This window comes from Thermobia domestica, chromosome 4 (assembly GCF_964235325.1).
Source record: "Thermobia domestica chromosome 4, izTheDome1.hap1.1, whole genome shotgun sequence".
Lineage (NCBI taxonomy): Eukaryota > Metazoa > Arthropoda > Insecta > Zygentoma > Lepismatidae > Thermobia > Thermobia domestica.
This window is the reverse complement of record NC_137457.1, coordinates 179,904,984-179,920,752: the sequence shown is the minus strand read 5'-3', so window position 1 is coordinate 179,920,752 and position 15,769 is coordinate 179,904,984. Positions and strand designations below refer to the sequence as shown.

Below are 15,769 nucleotides of genomic sequence, written 5' to 3'. Positions count from 1 at the left end.
CAATAACTTTGCCAGTGTTGTAGCATGTATTGCCTTTCGTCTATGAGTCATAAGATTCAATAAGGTTAGCTATCAGATTTCAAATCAATCACCACCAATGATCTTAGACTATGAGCTGTGACTAAAGTTCAATGTATTGTTTCAAATTTCGCACCTTATGTTAAAATTCTGTTTATCACCATTCCCAAATTTAAAGAATACTTCTCTTGATATACCTAAGTCTTAGAGTTAATATGTTCAATAAGGTCAATAATGTCCGTCAATTGTTTACCTGAGTAGAACCAACTGTTTTCTAGAAGTGTGTGTGTGTACTCAAACTTAAGAAGTACCACAACAAAGGAAATGAATCCCTGTACACTACCTCATCAAGGACAATCACGTGGTACAACGTCTTGCTTACGTTTATATTTGACGGGAATAATCAAAACCAATGACGCATTATCAAATTATCGTACAAAGATTCAATGTACCAATGTCCTGGACTCCTAATCCCATCATAGGTCAATAACCGATCACGTGATCATAATGATTTACCCAATGAATGAGATACTATCCAATTACCAATTATTGATACGACAATAAGAAATGTGCCCCTTCCAAAATTTAAGATTGGTACACAAATACACCTGTGTCTTATGAAAAAGTAATAAATCCTGTACTTATTCAATAATAAAGCCGGTCAATAACCTTTACATTTTGAATATTTGGCCATAAGAGGAATACCAATGGGTCCTAGAAAACGTTTACCGAATTTTGTTATCTGATAATTCCCAATTTTAAAAGGGAACATAAACATATAAAGGTAATAAACCATATAACATGCTAAATAGGGGTCAATAACCTCCGAAATTTGATTTTTGGTAGTTCTTTACCTATGAAAAGGGAACGATGTGGACCATCCAAATTTATAGTGGTACATATTGGAGACCTGTACTATGATACCAAATGCTTATATTAAACAATTTCTAAAACCGAGTGGATGAGCCAAAATACCCCTCCCAAATTTTTAAAGGATGCATCAATGTACCCATGTCTTATGATAGGAAATGAACCTATATACATGACCATATAACCATATACGGTAATAAGATCACATCAAACAGAATAAATTGGGCCAAAAACCAAACACGTGATGCAACATATTGATTATGTTTATATTTTGGCAATTTTTTTTACCCATGAAAGGGAACAAGGTGGACCACCCAAATTTATCATGATACATATTGAGGTCATGTACTATGATAGCGAATGCTTAAATTGAAAAATTTCCAAAATTTAAGGGGGTTGGCATTGGTACCCCTCCCGGGGTGCATCAATGTACCTATGTCTTATGATAAGAAATAGACCCCTATACATGACATTATAACCATATAAGGTAATAGGACCTCATCCAAGGGAATAAATTAGGTCAAAAAACGAAACACGTGGTTGTACTAAAATTTGGCAATTTCGTACCCGTGAAAGGGAACGAGATGAACCACCCAAATTTATAGTAATACATGTTAGGGTCCAGTACTATAATACCAAATATATAAAATGAGCAATTTCTAAAATTTAAGGGGTGGGCCAAGGTACCCCTCCCAGAGGGCACAAATGTACCTATGTCTTATGATAGGGAATAAACTCCTATACATAACCATATAATCATATAAGGTAATAAGACTACATCAAACGGGATAAATTGGGCCAAAATACCAAACACGTGGTACAACGTATTGCTTACGTTTATATTTTTGGCAATTTTGTACCCCTAAAAGGGAACGAGGTGGACCACCCAAATTTATCATAATACATGTTAGGGTCCAGTACTATAATACCAAATGTTTAAATTGGGCAATTTCCAAAATTTAAGGGGTGGGCCAAGGTACCCCTCCCGGGGTGCACAAATGTACCTATGTCTTATGAAAGGAAATAAACCCCTATACATAACCATATAACCATATAAGGTAATAGGACCTCATCCAAGGAGATAAATTAGGTCAAAAAACCAAACACGTGGTATAACGTATTGCTTACGTTAATATTTTGGCAATTTTGTACCCCTAAAAGGGAACGAGGTGGACCACCCAAATTTATCATAATACATGTTAGGGTCCAGTACTATAATACCAAATGTTGAAATTGGGCAATTTTCAAAATTTAAGGGTGGGTTAAGGTACCCCTCCCTGGGTGCACCAAATACCCATATCTTATGAAAGGGAATGGAACCCTGTATACGCCCATATAACCATATAAGGTAATAGAACCTCATCCAAGAGGATAACTTAGGTCTAAACCAAACACGTGGTACAACGTATTGCTTACGTTTATATTTTGGCAATTTTGTACCCTAGAAGGGAACAAGGTGGACCACCCAAATTTATCATGATACATATTAGGGTCCTGTACTATAATACCCAATGTTTAAATTGGGCAATTTCCAAAAGTTAAGGGTGGGCCAAGGTACCCCTCCCAAATTTTTCAAGGGGTGCATTAATATACCCATATGTTATGAAAGCTAATGGACCCCTGTATACGCCCATATAACCATATAGGGTAATAATACTTCATCAAAGGGGATAAATTAGGTTAAAAACCCCCAAAATTTGATTTTTTGGCAATTTTTTACCCATAAAAGGGAACGACATAGACCCCCAATACTGATACAAGTACATACTATGGTCCTAGGTTACCATACCCAATTTTTTAGATTTGGCAATTTCCAAAATTTAAGGGGTGGGCCAAGGTACCCCTCCCAAATTTTTCAAGGGGTGCATTAATATACCCATATGTTATGAAAGCTAATGGACCCCTGTATACGCCCATATAACTATATAAGGTAATATGACCACATCCAAGGAGATAAATTAGGCCGAAAACCAAACACGTGGTATAACGTATTGCTTACGTTTATATTTTTGGCAATTTTGTACCCCTAAAAGGGGGACGAGGTGGACCACCCAAATTTATCATGATACATATTAGGGTCCTGTACTATAATACCCAATGTTTAAATTGGGCAATTTCCAAAATTTAAGGGGTGGGCCATGGTACCCCTCCCAAATTTCTCAATGGGTGCATTAATATACCCATGTCTTATGAAAGGTAATGAACCCCTGTATACGACCATATAACTATATAAGGTAATAACACCTCATCCAAGGGGATAAATTAGGTCAAAAACCCCCGAAATTTCAATTTTTGGCAATTTTTTACCCATGAAAGGGAACGACATAGACACCCAATACTGATAGAGGTACATACCCTGTTCCTAGGCTACCACACCCAATTTTTAGATTTGGCAATTTCCAAAATTTAAGGGGGGTGGTCCTATGTACCCCTGCCAAAATTTAGGGGGTGGGCCAAGGTACCCCTGCCAAATTTTAGAGGGGGTGGTCCTAGGTACCCCTAGGTCATTGACCCCTGGCCAAGGTCATTGACCTTTGACCTATGACGTCACAAAAATTTTTGCTGACTCGGCTCAATATAACGGGACCCCTACTACTGGAGCCGCCAGAACGAAAACGAAGTGGGGGGCTGTTCAAATGGCAGCCCCACCAACCATGTCAAATTCAATCACAAGTCGTCGCAATCATTTGGACATCGTTTGTACAGATATGTGTAGACCAAATTTTCGTTTGTACTGATTTAGGGGCACCGCCAGGACGAAAACAAAATGGGGTTGCGTTCCAAATTGTAGCACACCCACGTTGTCCAGTTCAATCACAAATCGTCGCAATCGTTTCTTCATCATTTGTACAGAAATGTGCAGGCCAAATTTTCGTTTGTACATAATTAGGCGCGCCGCCAGAACGAAAACAAAGTGGGGGGTTGTTCAAATGGCAGCCCCACCAACCATGTCAAATTCAACCACAAGTCGTCGCAATCATTTGGACATCGTTTCTACAGATATATGTAGACCAAAAATCGTTTGTTATGATTTAGGGGCGCCGCCAGGACGAAACCAAAATGGGGATGCGTTCCAAATGGTAGCAAACCCACGTTGTCCAGTTCAATCACAAATCGTCGCAATCGTTTCTACATCATTTGTACAGAAATGTGCAGGCCAAATTTTTGTTTGTACATAATTAGGGGCGCCGCCAGAAAGAAAACAAAGTGGGTAGGCTATCTAAATGATAGCCCCCGACCATGTCCAATTCAATCACAAATTGTCACAATCGTTTGTACTTCGTTTGTACAGAAATGTAGGAGCCAAATTTTCGTTTCTACACAATTAAGGTCGCCGCCAGAACGAAAAGAATGTAGGAGAGGCTGTCTAAATGAAAGCCCCCCACTCCGTCCAATTCAATCACAAATTGTCGCAATTGTTTTTACGTGGTTTGTACAGAAATTTGCAGGCAAAATATTCGTTTGTACACAATTAGGGGCGCCGCTAGAACGAGAAAAGAGCGGGTCTGTCTAAATGGTAGCCCCCACCATGTCGAATTCAAGTACAAATTGTCGCAATCGTTTGTACGTCGTTTGTACAGAAATGTGAAGGCAAAACTTTCGTTTGTAACAAATAAGGGCGCCTCCAGAACGAAAACAAAGTTAGGGCTTTCAAAGTGGTAGCCCCCCACCATGTCGAATTGAAAAACAAATTATCGTAATTGTTTGTACATCGTTTGTACAGAAATGTGCATGCCAAATTTTCGTTTGCACACAATTAGGGGCTACGCCAGAACGAAAAAAAGTGGGGGACTGTCTAAATGGTAGAAACATTAAAAAAAGTGTCAAATACTATGAATATGTTTCAAACGAGACTTTGTACACACCATTATGTCGATTGGTATGTTCACACAAAAGTGGGATTCACTACATTCATCTTATTCTAACGATGATGAAATTATATTTTTTCTTATAATCGTTATTGCTGAGTTAGTTTATCAATCCTCGGCTCTTATTACTAAATGCATTCATTATTTCTTACGTGAGCTGAATCCTTATGAGAAAAATGCACTTTTTTCTAACTTGCACAGAAACCGTTATTCTTATCTCGTACAGGAAATAGATAAGTGAAAGATATAAGGAATTCAGAAAGTAGACTGTTAAAGGGAAAATTATAACACAGTATCTTGTTTTATTTGAACCTCTTCATTTAACTAATTTTCCAGAATCTATAGAATGCATGGTGAATTATTTTGGTGCATTGAGCATTCTGATTTAGTTGCTAACTGGTCGGTATTTCTCCGGCCTGGCCGGGAATACTGCTTGATTTTGATTAAGGCCGGTGACCGGTACAAACTTCTTATTAGCTCACTTCTGGTGGGTATTTTGGAATCTGCAATCGAAAACATAATATTGAACTTCGAAATTTTTCAACAGTGCTTTACAAACACAAATTTCCGTTATACACTATCGATATTTTTTTAATCTATGGCAGTTTTTTTATTTATTTACAAAATAAATTGTACTGTAAATTGTATCCCTTTGATAGTGCTCTCGAACGGGTCGGGTTACGGGTCGGGTCGGTTCGGGTCAGGTCGAGTCTGGTTGTCACATTGTTCACTTATTTTGAAATACTATAAGGAGCTTTGTTGTAGAATTCAATTCGAAGTTGGTGGATGAATGATAATTGTGACTAATTGTAGCTGAAATAGTAATAAAATTTTAATTTAACCGTATATTAACTAATTGGCATGGTAATTGTAATTAATATTACGACTGACTTTTTTCCTTTCAGCGTTTTTATGTCAAGTTAAAAGTCACATTAAGTGAAATTGAAAGGAAATATCTCGTTAAGGTAACACGTTATACACCAACGCTAAGAGAGACAGTGGTGATGAGAAATAATTGAAGTGTTTGAATGAAGAAAGTGGAAGGAAATGGAAGAACACCGAGAATTCCCATGCATACGGTGTTTGTCCACCAGGGATCTTACTTGGAACGAACTGGAATCAATACCGATGGACCTTAGGGTCAAACATCTGCCTTTGGGCAGGATACATTATTATTATTATTATTATTATTATTATTATTATTATTATTATTATTATTATTATTATTATTAATATTATTATTATTATTATTATTATTATTATTACTTTAAGAGTGACAAGAAAGTTCCGCCCCCTCTTCACCAACACCATCAAACATTGATATGTAATATAAGACGTACCTGGAATATCAAAAATAGTCTCCACCAGCATCCACGACGTTCTGCCAACGTTCCGGAAGGCTATGGATTCCATCGCAGTCGAACTTGGTGGGACGTGAAGCGAAGAAAGTATCAAGTGCATATTGAACCTCTACTAGCGATTTGAACTGGCGTTCTCTAAGGCAATTGTCCAAGGAATGGAAAAGGTGATTATCGGACGGTACAATGTCCGTGGAGTATGGTGGATCCAATAGTGTTTCCCATCCAAGGCGTAGAATGGTGTCCTGGGTCATCTTAGCCCCGTGGGGCTTAGCTTTGCCTTGTAACAGGAGGTACCCATTGCGATTCAGAAGTGCTGGATCCAGAAAGTGACAGTACACAGTTGCATTGATGCTCTGAGCAGCTGATAGCAATTCCCGATGGACGATGTCGCGCGCAGGCCACAAAATGCACAGGAGAATCCACAGTGCAGGCTTGGGCTGTTTTTGAACTGGTTCATGGGAAGCTAACCAACGATAACGGCACCGTAGAGCTTCGTACAGCATCCACTTCCCATCACATGTCAACACCCTGTCCAGATATTGCTTCTTCCTCAGAGGAGACACCAAAGAAACATAGGTGTCTGCTCGCGTTGCTTTCTGGCCCCAAGTCAAATCATGTAGGACCCATCAACGGAACTTGCAGTGCTTCACAAGTTGATGGTGGTGGTGCCTAATGGTTTCTCCACTAACTCTGAATTGTAGTACCAGTTCCTCACATTTCTGTCTTCGCCTCAATTGCTGCTTGAAGATCTTTATTTTGAACATCTTTTTGCCTTCCTGCACGTGGTGCGTCTCCGAGTGTTTCGTCACCGTCCTTAAACCGTCCTACCGCTGCACTCTCCGCGTAGTCCCGACACCCTCACCAAAGGCCTGTCATATCTTCCGCCCCGCGGAGCAGCGTTTTACCCCAATTTGAACTAGTATAGCAAAGAAGCCCTTCTGACGCTCTGTGAAGGTTCCATGTTCACTCTGTCCTTACGTACCTTCACGGTGTATCTGAACAGCCACAACCAGGTAGTATGTTGGATATATTTACTAGTGTTGCTGACGAGACCAGGTTCGGGGCATTCTCGTCTCGAAAATGTGTCATGAACGTAGTCTCGCCTCGTAAAGTACATGTGTTTCTATTGTAAGAGCTCTGTCTCTTCTCGTACTCCTTCAAGAAAATTCTGTCTCGTCTCGTCTCATCCAGCAACTGACCTTAGCCTTATTATTATTGTTGTTATTAAAATTGCTGCGGTAGTGATTTGACTTTCTCGGCACTAAATTGCTCGCTGATTGTATATAACGTTGCAAATATCTTCTAGATAAATTAATCAAGAAAAAATTAAAAAGGTAATTCCTTACAGAATGATATTTCATTGTAATTAGTTCCTTATGATTCTATCAGACAGCAATGCTGTTTTTAAATAGAAAAATCGGAATGTTAATGTAATGAAATTTTTGTTTATTACACAGCAAAAAACATTAAAATAAATTCTATATACATTCCTTACTAGAAAATCATGTTGTCTTCAGAACTTAAAATTTTATTTTTACTTTCGATCTTGATTGCCTAAATTTTAACCTTGCAAATTTGGATGTGGAGTTAAATAGAGAAGTTTAGCAGGGTAGAGAGGAAAGCGAATTAGGAAATGCTGAAAAAACGCAAGAGACGAGACCTATATTGGACGATATAAGGAAGCGAAAAAATGGACGGATCACAAATTTTGATCTTGCTAAGGGATTGCATTCTGAGAGATGTAGTAAAGTGGGTGATATCAGGAGAGGGAGAGTGTGTAGGAAGGTTGCGATTGATAGATTGTAATAAGGAGGGTGGTACATTATGTTGGGTTGCGAGGATGATATTAGCGGGAAATCGCAAAAATGGAACCTTCTTACCTAGTTCACGGAAACTGGCCTGTCATTAATGGGAGAACACTGAGGAGGAGGAGGAGGATAATTATACTACAAATAAAAAAGCCGAAACAATAGTTTCTGCATACGAATTGGCCAGCATTTTTTTTTTTGGTGGCAGCTTTGTAAGGTTCTATTTCTCCCAAACTGGTTAGATTGTAAGGTCAGGTCACTCGGGTCGGTTGTCGGGTTAGGTCACCTCAGGTCGGGTCACTCGGTTCACTTCGGGTCGGATCACTCAGGTTAAATTGTCGGGTCTGGTCAGCTCGGGGCGGGTCAATCGGGCCAGCTCGGTTCGGAAATTCGGGTCGAGTTAATCGTATGAGATTGTCGGGTCGGGTTGTCGGGTAGTGACAATCGGGTCGGATCACAGGTCGGGGCATCGGGTCGAGTCAGTCAATTTGGGTCACGGGTCGGGTCAGGTTGGTCTTCAACACATGATTTCCACGAAAATTACAATATAACACAGTTTATTCCTCATTGGACTTGCAATAAAACATATTTTCAATGATGTGTACACCATTTCTACATTTTGTATGAGGGAATTTCTAGAGGAATTTTGTGGGAATTTGATGGAGTGTAGATTCCTGTTTGTATGTGTGTGTGATACCTTACTGCATACAAGGTGCCGAGGAAGTGTGTAAATCAACCGGACAATTTCTGTTATGTATGTGGGTAGCTGACATTGAAATTGCAACGTCGATGTTTTACTCCACTTGTGAGGAAGTGTTACCAGTTATATTTTGGCTGCTGTGTTGGAGACCAAGATAAGAATTTCGCTCCTCACTACATTTGTTGTGCTTGCGTGAAACGTCTGACTGGGTGGGCAAATGGCAAACGAAACATGTACTTCGCAGTACCGATGATCTGGAAGGGAACAAAAGATCATTCTTCAGACTGCTACTTTTGTATCACACAGATGAAAGAAATAACCAGTAAATCTAACCACACAGTACAGTACCCTAATTTGCGATGAGCAATTAGTCCAGTTCCACACAGTGCAGAATTACCTATATCAGTACCTGCTCCTCATCTTACGGTAAATGAGGATTACATACTTGAGGCAACTGCTGAAGTTCCAAATGAAGAAGATGATCCTACTTATGTAGGAAGCACATCTACATTAGATTCTCATCTGATAACTCAGGGTGAACTAAATGATCTCGTTCGGGATTTAAAACTCTCCAAGATACAGACAGAACTTCTAGCTTTTTGACTTAAAGGCTGGAATCTGCTCCATCGTGACACTAAAGTGTGTATTTTTCGAAAATTTCATACAGAGTTTAAAAACTATTATTCTCAAGAAAATGATTTAGTGTATTGTAATAATGTCTGTGCTGTGATGGATACACTTGGACATGCACATATAAGTACAGAGTGGAGATTGTTTATTGTCTCTTCTAAAACTAGTTTTAAGGATGTCCTTTTGCACAATGGCAACAAATTTCTTTCTGTGCTATTGGCTTATGCAACCAATATGAAGGAAACGTATGAAAACATCGAAATAGTGTTAGAAAGAATTCAAAATGAAAGTGAAATAAAATCTTTGAGTTTTACGTCCCACGCTAATGCCGGTTAGGCTAAAGGAGACGGTGATGATGAGTAATGAATGAGATGGTGGAATGAAGGAAGTTGGAGGAAACGGGAGAACTCCGAGAAAACCCACCCACGCGGTTTTTGTCCACCACAAGGCTCACTTGGCGGGGGATGAAATCGAATCCGGGATCCCAACCACCGGAGGTGAACGCTCTACCACTGAGCCACCGCGGTCCCTAGAAAGAATTCAGTATGTCAAATACAAGTGGACCGTTTGCTGTGATTTAAAAGTCATTTCTTTGTTAATGGGTTTGCAGGTTGGTTATACGAAATGTTGTTGTTTCCTCTGCGAATGGGACAGCAGGAACAAAGCGGAACTTACATCAAGAAGGAATGTCCAGCGCATGTATTAACTCCTGGAGAGAATTATGCTGTTTATTCCTCACTGGTGAGCCCTGATAAGACAACTCTACCTCCTCTTCACATAAAGTTGGGGTTCTTCTAAAACTTTGTTAAGGCAATGGACAAAAGTAATGCAGGATTTTGTTACCTGAAGGAAAAATTTCCTCGGGTTAGTGACGCTGAGGATTTTAGTAGATTCCCAAATAAGATGTTTGATTCGTGACCAAAAATTTGAGGATCTCTTAACTCTAGTAGAGAAAGCAGCTTAGTGTACATTTAAATGTTTAACAGAGAATTTTCTAGGAAACACGAAAGCCCCAAATTACCGTGAGATTGTGAGTGATTTCCTGCAATCGTTCAAGGAAATGGGTTGCAACATGTCCCTTAAAGTTCACTTTCTAGACTCCCACTTACATTGCGTTCCTGAAAACCTTGGGGCTGTTAGTGATGAGTATGGGGAACATTTTTATCAGGACATTCTTCCATGGAAAAGAGATACCAGTGACAGTGGAATTCAAAAATGCTAGCTGATTACTGTTGGATACTTAAAAGAGATGTTCCAGAACCCAAACACAGAAGAAAATCGACAATTAAAACGTATTAGTTGAGGTAAGTGAGTGTTCATTTATTAAGAAGATACCTCTCACTTCTTTTGTATTCTCTATTAATCTGATATAAAATGGTAACACGGAGTATACATCATTGAAAATACATTTTATTTCAAATCCAGTGAGATATAAACCTTGCTTATATTGTAATTTTCGTGGAAGTTTTATGTGATTTTCTCTGCACTAATGAATATGATAAAATGAACAGTACACATAGTATATTTTTTATATAAATATGTTTATTTCTCTAGAAAGAATAATGCTATTCTTATGAAATTTAAAGGGCTTACTAACTATATATCAAGCTAACATACAATATAATTTGTGCGTTTATATACCTAAGGTACCCGATCTACAGGTATGAAAATTGTAATATATATATATATTAGAGGAAATTTCTTAAAAATCCCTCTGTGACGGGAAAACTAAGGATGATAGAGAAAAACTTATTGCAGATTCGAATTCTACGTGAAAAGGTCTATTAGAATCAGATATTTTCATTCCGTGTGCCAGAGAAAAAGATGTTTTTTTTGTCCACTAATGTAATTGGTACCATTTTCAATCTCAGCAACCTTTATTAAAACCGGTTAACGTCGATCGCTAAACAGCAAAAACGATAATACATAGCTGTAGTCCCAAACCCCTTTCTCACTTTCTAGGTTAACTATCAAAAAACGTTAAAACACGACACACTGGTTTAACATTTGAAATGAGAATTCGACATATCTCAAACAACTTTCATATCATCTAGGTCAAATATTAAAAATACTCACATCCGTATATTATTTAGAACAAACGAAAGTTTTATCTGCACATTTCTGCACAAACGTTGTATAAACGATCGCGACAATTTGTGGTTCAAACGAACATAGTGGGACAACTCCCCTTTCTTTTCGATCTGTCGACGCTCCTGATAGCGTAGAAACAAAATTTCCGCCTGCGCAGTGCTGTGCAAACAATGTACAAACGATTGAGATGATTTTCTTTTGAAACGGACGTGGGGAGGTACTACCAATTAGGCAGCTTATATTTTGTTATCGTTTTGGCGCGCCCCTAATTGTGCACAAACAAAAATTGTTAATGCGAATTTCTCTACAAAGGCGTACAAACAAGTGCATCAGTTTGTGGTTGAGTTGGATATGGTGGGAGGCCTACCATTTAGACAGTCCCCCACTTTGTTTTCGTTCTGACGGCGTCCCCAATTGCATGCAAACGAAAATTTCGCCTGCACATTTCTGCACAAACGATGTACAAACGATTACGACTGTTTGTGGTTGAATTGGACATGGTGGGGGGCAAGCACTTAGACAACCCCCGCTTTGTTTTCGTTCTAACGGCGCCCCTAATTGTGTACAAACAAAACCTTCGCCTGCACATTTCTGTACGAACGATGTACAAACGATTACGACAATTTGTGATTGAATTGGAGATGGTTGAGGGGCTACCATTCAGACAGCAACACTTTGCTTTCATTCTGGCAGTGCCCCTAATTGTGTACAAATGAAACTTTCGCCGGCACATTTCTCTACAAACGATGTACAAACGATTGCGTCTATTTGTGATTGAATTGGACATGCTGGGGGGCAACCACTTAGACAACCCTCTCTTGGTTTTCGTTCTGGCCGCGCCCCTAATTGTGCACAAACGAAGCATTCGCCTGCACATTTCTCTACAAATGATGTACAAACGATTGCGGCTATTTGTCATTGAATTGGACATGGTAGGGCTACCATTTAGACAGCTCCACACAGTTTTCCTTCTGGCGGAGCCCGTAATTGTGTTCAAACGAAAATTTCTCCGGCACATTTCTGTACAAACGATGTACAAACGATTGCGACAATTTTCGATTGAATTGGTCATGGCTGACGGGCTACCTTTCAGACAGCCCCACTTTGATTTCGTCCTGGCGGCGACCCTAATTGAGTACAAATTAAACTTTTGCCTGCACATTTCTCTACAAATGATGTACAAACGATTGCGACTAATTGTGATTTAATTGGACATGGTAGGGGCTACCATTTAGACAGTCCCACACTCTTTCCGTTCTGGCGGCGCCCCTAATATTGTACAAACGAAAACATTTCGGTACAAACGATGTACAAACAATTGTGACAATTTGTGATTGAATTTTACATGCTGCGCGGGATATCATTTAGACAGCTAACTACTTTGTTTTCGTTCTGCGGGCGCCCATAATTGTTTAAAAACGAAAACTTTGCCGGCACATTTCTGTACAAACGATGTACAAACGATTGCGACAATTTGTGATTGAATTGTACATGGTGGGGGGCTACCTCTTAGAAAGCCCCTCACTTTGTTTTCGTTCTGGCGCCGAACCTAATTGTGTACAAACGAAAATTTCGCCTGGACATTTCTGTACAAACGATGTACAAACGATTGCAACCATTTGTGATTGAATTCGACATTGTGAGGGCAACCATTTAGACAGCCTCCAACTTTGGTTTCGTTCTGGCGGCGCCCCTAGTTGTGTGCAAACGAAAATTTCGCCTACACGTTTCTGTAAAAACGATTGATACCATTTCCGATTGAGTCTGAAAACGGGAAGGGGGGGGGACTGTCTAAATAGACGTCTGCTTTTCACCTCTAGTGTAATGAAATTCTTTCACGAGAAAATCTGTAATCAACACTGTCAGTAGTTACGTCCTCAACTTATGTACATTTACAAGTACAGCTTTATTTTCGTATTTTTTTCAACAGTTAACCAATTTAAGACCGTATTATAATTCAAAGTACTTATCATATTTCTATCGTAAACAAGAATATGTAGTCAACTTCTTAAATACTTCGCTCCGCGGAAACCCGTTCAGCGCGTGCAACAAGCAAAAACAACATGGTTGGACTCTCACTAATTTACAAATGAGATTAAAGATAAACGAAGTTGTACAGCAGTGTCTTATCGCAGTCACAGCTGACAACATAGTTTCGGTCGTCACTTACGGCAATAGAACTACAAGCGGTGTAGAAGAGTCATACAGTTTCAATATACGTTGTGCCACAGTAGCGCTACAGGCGGAATGTGCACGAATTACAAATGAATATGTTTCTTACACTGTTGCACCCTCTTTACATTCTACACATCCTTTTTTCTCCCACTTTTTGACCTTGACAACCAGAAGTACCAGGCTTTCCGAGTTCACAACTATAAACTGTTTGTGTACAGAGTACGTTTTCACTTCTTCGAATGACTGTGCGCGCGAAGAACAAAGGTGATGATCGGACAACAACAGTATACGGCAGTCAGAAACACCCGGTTGCGATTTTAAATATAAAATACCAATATAGAGCCTTGACAATGCCGTGAGGATGTATATATATATATGTATTCCTTTCCACAGTATAACCTTAATCCAAGGATACGAAGGCTGCGTAAATCGTCATTGTGGAAACAAGATATCTACAAAAAGTAATAAATGTTATTATCTGTCATTAAATTGCACTGAAGTTGGAAGAAAATACTGCACATCAATAATATATAAAATATGTCCTTTGTTTCAACGACATATATTTCAGGAAACGTCATGAAAGGATGTTTGCGGTGTTTTATGATATTGGTCTTATAGAAAATTGTTAATAATCGGTCGTTCACTTTAGGAGGCAAATGAAACTATAAGTGGACTGCTAATAACTGATGTTACGAAATTATTTCTCTTCTCAAAAATTATTTGAACTGGTAGTGTAATATAATAAATTGCAAAAGCTGTGTGCTCTGTCCAAAAGAAATGTGTTGATCTGGTCACAATTTAGAAAATCAGAAAGTATAAAATTGATTGCTAGGTCAATAATAATTGTATTACTATTCCTACTGCTACTATTACTACTAATAATAACAGTATTTTGATTATTATATTAAACACATCAGTTAGAAACAAGCATTGTGTTAGGTATAATTATTGAAAATAATATCATGTACTTACAATTACAAAATCCGTCTGTAACAAGTAAGGAAAATAAATTAAGCCATAATTGTTTCTAGTTTCTTAACTTGTTACCTCCGAAAACTTATACTAGTAAATATTATCAGCATTTCGATATTTCCATAAACACATACACATATTTGACCCAAGGAGTTTAATTGAAATACAATTACAACTACAATTGAAATATAATTAAATTTAACTAATTTATAACAAAATTTATTACTCATTATTATTGACATTTACGAAGTAATGTACTGAAATAGATGATTTGAAGATTAACTTTTGTAAACCCCACTTGTTAAGTGTTTTATGAAAGTAAAAATTAAAAAGTCATATTTGACGATAAATTTACACCAATTTGTATATTTTTAAATTAGAGTAAGTTATGGTCACTTATAGACACTTATAATATTTTTGATTGATCATCTTATTCAATTTATTTTTATTATTTCATTCATATAGTTTCTAATATTTAACAACGTTTAGATCTTTCGACAAATTCAAATATACCTGAAAATAACAATGCACTTCTACTCTACTCTCATAATGTATAATTTATTTTAAAATCCAAAACCCTCTTTGAAATTCTTTTTAGATCATAAACTTTGATCAATATATAAAAATATCATAATTTTAAGTATAAATTCATTTATCACTGTCAATGTTCGTCGAAACTCACACATATATGCTTACGACTTTAATATGTATAGGTAGAGAGAGTAGAGGAGATCAGTATTTTACCAGTGAACGAAAGAAAACAGTGAATGAAAACAAAACGTATTGTAGGCAATTTTATCAATGATAATTCTGGTAAACAATATGTATGCATGTAGAAAGAAAGAGAGCCTTAGCTGTTTTCCAAATACATGCGTATAGCTCTAATCATATACATTGTAAAAAGTTAAAAACGACTCTATGGCTATACCTTAATGACTGACTGTCACAACCGAGTGGGTATTAAAGCTGAATGTTACAACTGGGTTACATGTATAAGGCGTGCAAAACCAATCTTTTAATCAAAGTAATTCGCTCTAGAGAGAGAACATTCTCAAAATCTTTCACAGCTTGATCTTTACCCCTATATCACCGCACCTTACAAAAATGTCGCTACAACCTGTTGATGCCAAAGTAATTCATTGTTGAACTTGATGAAAAATAATTATCTTCATATTTAATATTTTAAGGTTGTTATTTTACAACATGAAAAGTTTTAAAAATATTTCTTAAAAAATGTTAGCAGAAACTTTTTAAACATGCTCTAAAAACATGGCA

At 37.9% G+C, this 15,769-nt stretch overlaps 1 long non-coding RNA gene across 1 annotated transcript in view; it reads right to left on the bottom strand.

Moving 5' to 3' along the window:
* LOC145683409 (uncharacterized) overlaps positions 1 to 14,509 on the bottom strand; it is a 199,616-nt gene extending 185,107 nt beyond the window's left edge. Inside the window, exon 1 of the long non-coding RNA XR_014131081.1 lies at positions 14,495 to 14,509. This is a non-coding gene — a long non-coding RNA (uncharacterized LOC145683409). The remainder of the gene's footprint in view (positions 1 to 14,494) is intronic.
* Positions 14,510 to 15,769: the final 1,260 nt, after the last annotated feature.